At 40.2% G+C, this 8,785-nt stretch overlaps 1 pseudogene; it reads left to right on the plus strand.

The window, feature by feature from the left end:
* The window catches only part of LOC105713899 (heterogeneous nuclear ribonucleoprotein A1-like), a 58,821-nt pseudogene extending 53,121 nt beyond the window's left edge, over positions 1 to 5,700 (plus strand).
* The last annotated feature ends 3,085 nt before the right edge of the window (positions 5,701 to 8,785 follow it).

An 8,785-nucleotide genomic window follows, 5' to 3' on the forward strand; every position in this document is an offset into this window, starting at 1 on the left:
ACTAAAAAGACTACTTTTAGGAAAACAGAATGCACCATCCACTCCAGGTGTTCTCAACATCTGCTTGTGCAGAACCCCAGGGTTACACACATTAAATCAAAGCATTCCACTAATGAAAAATGGAGAGATGATGACTTTTTTCTTCCACTTTCACAGAACAAAGAGCTAAGAGAATGATAAGCTTTCCTTACAAGTTTTATCTCATAAATTCTTCCTAAATCTTTGACACATACTACTGAATGTCTGTATAAGAATAAGATGACATCTGACCTAGCACAAAATTACATCTTTTGTCATATCAGCATTTCATGAGATTTCACAAAGAGCACCACGACATCCAGGCGTCCCACCACAGGAACAAGATTGATAATCAACAAAGCTACTTGGAAATAAAGGAAGCCAGAACTCTAAGGAACTCACAGAAAGAAGGTCAGTTCTCAAATCACCAGCCACTGGGGGGCAAATGAGCCAACCTCAAAATTCATAAGCAGTTACAGTGTTATGTGTCTCCCATGTGTACTGGACACTGTGTTGTATGGGGTTCCTCATCTTGGTAAGTCCTCTGCTTATTCCCTTAAGTTCAGTTTAAATTTACCTGTATTCTTAGTCTGTTTCTGCCTACATGTGTTTCACTAGTCTGCCTATCTTAGTATCAGAGACACCCAGGGCTAGATTTTAATCATGCCCTCTGAAGTCCAACACACGTGCACGCGCGTGCACACACACACACACACAAACACACACACACACTCTCCTTTCCAAGTATCCTCTCTGAACTTTCCCACTCATAACCTCTTGTCTCTCACATCATGCTCTCTGCCTGACCCGCCAACCTGACCGGTTTCCCAGACCAAGGGCCTCTAGGCTTGCCCTGTCTTGTAGCCACTCTGGTGCTAAAATTTGTTAGTTGTGAGAGCATTTTTTTACAAGTTCATAATAGAGCCAAGTGTGTGTAACAGAATATGTGTGTGTGTGTGTGTGTTGATGTGTGTGTGTGTATATATATATATAAATCAATTCTCCTGAGAATAGGAGGAAATAGCAATCATTTAAGGGTCATATCATCAGAAATGTTTGTGTACAATGAAAGCAATTGTTTAAAAAGCATTGCTGGCCGGGCACAGTGGCTCACGCCTGTAATCCCAGCATTTTGGGAGGCCGAGGTGGTCGGATCACCTGAGGTCAGGAGTTCGAGACCAGCCTGGCCAACATGGCAAAACCCTGTCTCTACTAAAAATACAAAAATTAGCTGGGCATGGTGGTAGGCACCTGTAATCCCAGCTACTCAGGAGGCTGAAGCAGGAGAATCACTTGAACCCGGGAGGTGGAGGTTGCAGTGAGCTGAGATTATGCCACTGCACTCCAGCCTGGGTGAGAAGAGTGAGACTGCCTCTCAAAAAAAAAAAAAAAAAAAAAAAAACATTGCTTTGGTTTTAAAAGCATTGCAATGGTTTTAAAGCACTGCTATAAAGCAATGATTTCCAATATAATCAGAAATAGGGTTCATTCATTCAACAAGTATCTACTAAACTTCCTGAGACTATGATCTAGCCATGATGGAGTAATAGGAACTGAAGTTACTCTCTGCCTGAAACATACAAAAAAAAAAAAAAGGCAAAACAACCAACAAATGTATGAAAATGTATGAAATATATGAAGAAATATATGAAGATACATATGAAACAATAGTCTTTAACACATGGGATATAAGTCAGTGAACAGTGATCCCTGAAAGATGGGAAACATACAAGATGAACCTTATAATTACCTTATTCTACTACCTGGAGAGAGTTTCCAGGATGTGGCATAGGGAGGGGAAACCCAGGAAACAAACAAAAATCTCTCCGGGTTGGAGAAAGCCTGGAAAATAGGGAGGCCAAGGTGGCCAAAGAAGGCAAGACAGAGTGCCAGCAAAGAGAAAACTGCACAGAGGACTTCACAGATTCAAGGAAGAGCTGCCCTCAAGTTTTCAGCAAAGTAATAATTCGTGAAAGTCAGTGAGGAAATCACCTGAGGCCAGGAAAAGAAGCACCTGAGAGGATTCAAGGAAACGGTCTCCAAAAACCATTTGGGGCCAGGAATCATTTCTGTTCCACCAGCCAGAGTGGAGAACCTCATAATTCCAAGGGCATTTGGTAGAGTTCTCCAAAGAAGTTTTCCTCAGTAGTGGGGCAAGGTCAGTGGTGAGGCAAAAGCTCTGGTCTTGTCTAAAAAGATATTAAAAACAAGACCTCAAAGAATCAGACTGTTCCAAGTGACTTAACTCCCTCCCAGAACAAAGCTGAAAAACATGCATAGGAATAAAAAAATATCTAGCACCCAATAAGATAAAATTCATAATGCCTGGCATCCAAATAAAAATTACTAGACACACAAGCCAGGAAATATGACCTGTAATGAAGAGAAAGATCAACCAATTGAAAATGACCCAGAAATGACACAGTTGATAGAATTGGTAAACAAGAAGTTAAAAAGTTATTATAATTGAGTTACATATGTTTAAGAAACTACAAGACTGAACATGAAAGACTAATATATTTAAAAGATTTTTTTAAGCTACAAACCAGGGTGTCTGAATAAAGTCAGTACTTAATAGTACTGTACCAATGCTAATTTCTCAGTTTTGATAAATGCATCATGATAATGTAAGATGTTAACTTTTAAGTAAACTGGGTGCCGAGTGGGAACTAGAAACACTCTGTACTATCTTTGGGAACACTATTTCAAAATAATTTTTTTAAAGTAACAGAACAAAGCATCATGTACCAAGAAAAAAATACCTAATCCAATTTCTAGAAATAAAAACTGCAATGTCTGAGATGACAAATATACTGAATGGGATTAACAGTAATTGTTGAAGAAAGAATTCATGAACTTAAAGAAATAGCGAAAGGAACTGTTTAAGATAAAATACCAAGATTTGAGCCAGGAGAGGTGGCTCATGCCAATGACTTCAGCACTTTGGGAGGAGGAAATGGGCAGATCACCTGAGGTCAGGAGTTCAAGACCAGCCTGGCCAACATGGTGAAACCCTGTCTGTACTAAAAGTACAAAAATTAGCCAGGCGTGGTGGCAGGTGCCTGTAATCCCAGCTACTTAGGAGGCTGAGGCAGGAGAATTGCTTGAACCTGGGAGGCAGAGGCTGCAGTGAGCTGAGATTGTGCCAGTGCACTCCAGCCTGGGCAACGAGAGTGAAACTCCATCTCAAAAATAAATAAATAAATAAAATAAAATACCCAAGATTTAAAATCCTGAAAGAAAAGAGCATCAGTGAATTGTATGACATCTTCAAGAGCCTAACATACATGTAACTGGAGTTTCTGAAAAAAGAAGGGAGGGCTGAAAAAATATTTGAAGACATGATAGAATTTTTTTTTTCAAATTTCATTACCCACAGATCCGAGAAGCTCAATGAACCCCAAGCACAAGAAACATGAAAAAAACTACACCAAGGCATAGCCCAATCAAATTGCATAAAGCCAGTGATAAAGTAAGACTAAATAAAGAGAAACAATGTTAAACTCATTCAGAAAATATGGGTAAATATACAGGATACTTATTAAGAACCTACTATGGTCCAGTGCTCAAAATATTTTTCTTTTCCTTTCCTTTCTAGTCTTTTTCTCTTTTCTTTCTTTCCTTTGGAATATGAGGTCTAAGAGATGCTACATATGTTTTTGCCTTGGACCCTTGGTTCTTTGAACTCCAAGGACATATGCTAGTCAAATAACTTTTTCAAGTGCACTTAAATCAAATGCCCTCTTTGCCTTGAAGAAAGTTATAGTCTAGTAATTAGTAAAACTACTCAGTATGTAGCTTTTAGACTTACATTTTATTTTTCTTAAGGATACCTATTGCTAAGCACTCCTAAATATAGCATGTTTAAAGTTGCTAACAACTTTAAAATTTTCACAAGTGAAAAATAATTTTTTAATCATTATAAACCTGTTTTGAAGGGAAAGGAGTTCTGAAACTGATTGTAATTGGTGATTGTATTCAAAGAGGGAAGGAGAAGGGACATCTGAAACTGAAGGGAAGGAAGATTTCCAAACTCAAGGCTTTTGATATTTTTAAAAGTACAAGTGTGAAGAGACGGAAAGTCATCACAGTGTGAGTGAAGTGTATGTGTGAGTGTGTGTGTGTGTGGTGAAACAGGCAGACTTTAGAGTTAAATTTTCCATCATTCACTTCTAAAAATGTATCCAAGGATTTGCTTATACCAAATATACTTCTGTGTTTATGAACAACACTGTGACGATATTAGAAATGTTCCATTTGGATGTTCAGCGTGGGAGTGCACGGCCTGTTGAGAAAGACTTTTCAGCATGACACTTGGTATACATTTGAATAACATAATCACAAAAGCCTAGCCTCTGTCTTTCCCTCAGCCTCTCAGCCTCTCTTTCTTTTCATACATTCCTCTTTTTTACTGCTGATGCGTGTATCACTTCAAAAAGAAAAAAACAAAAAGCTTGAACCAGGAGGATTTCTGTGCACTTTGGCAGTTCCAGAACTCATTATCCCTCAATTGACCACTGGAGACTCTGCCGCTATATATTTAAATCACCCCAGGCATTAGCTGGGGATGGATTTTTCATGAAACTTTTATAATAGAGAGGGCCACAGGGAATAGAGTGCTTTTAAATGTCTCCTCTTCTGCAGGCAAGTGATAACTTCACTCTGGTGAGTCCCTGTTGCTTTACTATTACACTCAGATGTTTTCATTCCAAGAGGAAAATATTATGACTCAACATAAAGTTTTAGTATTTGAGATGGTTGGATTGCACACCAGGTAGTTGGATCTTTTTTTCTATATTTAATGTATTCTAAGATCAGTTATATTTACTGCTTCTGATTCCATCTGGTCCCCATGCCAAATGAAAAAAAGGCTTGTAGGAAACCTACATAGTTTGAGTTTTAAAAAACTATTTTGCGCAAACTTCCATCCAGGATATAAATCCCCTCTACTGCATTCTTAACAGCACCAACTTCTCAAATGAATGAATAGTATTTGGGATTTATGTGAAATGCAAATTCAGAACGTGGACAAAAAATTGAGAACCAAGGGCTCTCCTAAGTGACAGAAGAGCTGAGGAAGTGTGGCTAAAGTCTCTTCCCACTGCTGTCCTGTCTAAGTCAGTGTGTCTTAAGAGCCTAAACAGCCACAGAAGCTCTTCATGGAGGGGCAGAGCTTTGGAACAACTGATGAGAGTGTGAGGAGCCATTCTGAGAAACGGAGAACACTCAGAGTCTGTGTGCTAATGAGAGACCCAAACACCAAGCGCTCAGGGGCTGTGGGTTGTCTCATATGCTGCTGTGGAGGAGGTGGATGCAGCATGAACGCAAAGGTGGATGGAAGAGTTGTGGAACCAAAGACAGCTGTTTCAAGACACGGTTCTCAAAGACCAGGTGCCCACTTAACTGTGAAAAAGATCTTTGTTGGTGGCATTAAAGAAGACACTGAAGAACATCACCTAAGAGAGTACGTTGAACAGTATGAAAAAATCAAAATATTGAAATCATGGCTGACCAAGGCAGTGGAAAGAAAAGGGGCTTTGCTTTTGTAACCTTTGACGATCATGACTCTGTGGATAAGACTGTCATTCTGAATTATCATCCTGTGAGTGGCCACACTGTGAAGGTAGGAAAGCCCTGTCAGAAAAAGAGATGGCTGGTGCTTTATCCAGCCGAAGAGGATGAAGTCATTCTGGAAATTTTGTGGTGGTCACGGAGATGGTTTTGGTGGGAATGACAACTTTGGTCATGGAGGAAACGTTAGTGGTTACGGTGGCTTTGGTAGCAGCTGTGCTGGTGGTGGATATGGCGGCAGTGGGGATGGCTATAAGGGACTTGGTAATGATAGGAGCAATTCTGGAGGTGGTGGCAGCTACAATGATTTTGGCAATTGCAATAATCGATCTCCAAAATTTGGACCCGTGAAGGGAAGAAACTTTGGAGGCAGAAGCTCTGGCGCCCATGGTGGTGGAGGCCAGTACTTTGCCAAATCATGAAACCAAGGTGGGCATGGTGGTTTCAGTAGCAGCAGTCACTATGGCAATGGCAGAAGATTTTAATTACTGCCAGGATCAAAGCGTAGCAGGAGAGGAGAACCGAAGAAGTGACAGGGAGGCTACCAGTTACAACAGATTTGTGAATTCAGCCAAGCACAGTGGGGGCAGTGCCCAGCTGCTACAAAGAAGATATGTTTTAGACAATGCTCACGTGTATGTGCAAAAAGCTCAAGAACTGTATTTGTGACAGGTTATTTTAGTTTCTGTTCTGTTCTGTGGAAAGTATAAAGCATTCTAACAAAAGATATTAGTGCACCCATACTGTGGATTGCTAAATGTAACAGTCTGATCATAACACTGAATCAATGTGTTTTTTAAATAAATAAAACTCTAGCTAGACATAGGAAAGAAGACTTGAAAGATACACACTAAAATATTAGCAATACTTATGAGTAGTAGAAATAATTTTTAGTAATATTTATTGTGAAATTATTTTTCTCAATTACAAAAGTAATATAGTTATCATTACACAAAAATTAAGAGGAAAAGAAGCTAAAAGAAGAAAATTAAAATTATCCCATAATCCTAGCATCCAGAAAAAAGACTATGAACATTTTGAAGTATATCTTTCTGAAATTTTTAAAAATTAAAAATAACTTTTTTTTTTTTGAGACAGAGCCTCACTCTGTCACCCAGGATAGAGTGCAGTGGTGCAATCTCAGCTCACTGCAACCTCCACCTGCCAGGTTGAAAGGATTCTCCTGCCTCAGCCTCCTGAGTAGCTGGGATTACAGGTGCGTACCACCACGCCCGGCTAATTTTTGTATTTTTAGTATAGAGACAGGGTTTCACCATGTTAGTCAGGATGGTCTCAAACTCCTGATCTCATGATCCACCTACCTAGGTCTCCCAAAGTGCTGGGATTACAGGCATGAGCTACCTCACCAAGCCACTTTTTTCTTATTATAAAAATAATATCTATTGACAATGTTAAAAAATTAAAAATATAGATAAGCAAATAGAAAAGCATTTATTGAATGATTTTTATTTTCTTTCTTTTGCTTATTTTTAAACTATAAATTTTCTTTTTTTCTTTGAGACAGAGTTTCAGTCTTGTTGCCCAGACTGGAGTACCATGGTGTGATCTCGGCTCACTGCAACCTCTGCCTCCCAGATTCAAGCTATTCTCCCGCCTCAGCCTCCTGAGTAGCTGCGATTACAGGCATGTGCCACCCTGCCCAGCCAATTTTGTATTTTTAGTAGAGACAGGGTTTCTCCATGTTGGTCAGGCTGGTCTTGAACTCCTGACCTCAGACGATCCTCCCACCTCAGCCTCCCAAAGTGCTGGGATTATAGGCGTGAGCCACCATGCCTGGCCCTAAGTGTTCAACAATGAGTATACATTGCTTTGGAGTACAAAATAAAAAAAGTATTGATCAGCTGGGCACAGTGGCTCACGGCCTGTAATCCCAGCACTTTGGGAGACCAAGACAGGCAGATTGCTTGAGGTTGGGAATTTGAGACCAGCCTGGCCAAATGGTGAAACGCTGTTTCTACTAAAAATACAAAAATTAGCCAGGCATGGTGGTGCATGTCTGTAATGCCAGCTACTTGGGAGGCAGAGACAAGAGAACCACTTGAACCCAGGAGGCAGAGGTTGCAGTGAGCTGAGATCATACCACTACACTCTAACCTAGGCAAGAGAACGAGACTCCGTCTCAAAAACAAACAAAACAAAACAATATCTTTGTGAGAGCTGAGGTACAGGCAGTTGGAAGCCAGCTGTGTGAGCTAGATCTGCAGATATTGGCCAGGGTAGAAATGAATTTGGGCCTCCCAAATCTTTGGAGGCTTTCAACAGTTGCAGGTGAAAATGAATTCTGAAGTTCTTTGAGTAAATTTCATGAAGTGTATCTGGTAAATTACCAATAAAACTTAACTGAGTTCATCTCATATCTGGAGACCTTTAAAGCTGCTATCATAAAACTCTACTGATGAAAGACTTTCTTATTGATTGCAATCACTATTGGCTCAGCCTACCCAACAAAAAGCAAATATGCATTTCAATCCTTGAGAAAACATATTTCAGAACCCCACCAGTTTTATGAGACAGGCCTAAGAGATAGAAGTATTTATTCAAAGTCCCATTGTGATTTTTCAGGAAGCCTGCTTCAATCAGGAAGAGCTCTGCAATCCAGAAAACTCCAGAGCAGCAGTGATTCATGCAACCTAGCCATAGTCATGTGGTCTGATTAAAAAGATGCTCCTAGGCCAGGTGCGGTGGCTCATGCCAGTAATCCCAGCACTCTGGGAGGCCGAGGTGGATGGATCACCTGAGGTCAGGAGGTCGAGAGCCGCCTGGCCAAAATGGCAAAACCCTGTCTCTACTAAAATACAGAATTAGCCTGGCATGGTTGCATGTGTCTGTAATCCCAGCTACTTGGGAGGCAGAGAAGGACTTGAACCCGGGATGCAGAGGTTGCAGTGAGCTGAGATGACGCCAATGCACTCCAGCCTGGACGACAGAGCAAGACTCTATCTAAAAAGAAAGAAAGAAAAGAAAGAAAAGGAAAGAAAAGAAAGAAGGAAGGAAGGAAGGAAGGAAGGAAGAAAGAAAGAAAGAAAGAAAGAAGGAAGAAAGAAAGATGCTCCCAAACCCAAGCAGCCTAATTTGCTCTTTTATACTATATTAACATTGCATATCTATTAACTTGGCACACCAACTATTGATCTGAAAATAAGTTCTTGCTCTCACATAACAAAGAAGAATTGCA

The sequence above is a fragment of the Aotus nancymaae genome, unplaced genomic scaffold (assembly GCF_030222135.1).
Source record: "Aotus nancymaae isolate 86718 unplaced genomic scaffold, 86718_ANA_hifiasm-v0.15.2.pri h1tg000025l, whole genome shotgun sequence".
Taxonomy (NCBI): domain Eukaryota; kingdom Metazoa; phylum Chordata; class Mammalia; order Primates; family Aotidae; genus Aotus; species Aotus nancymaae.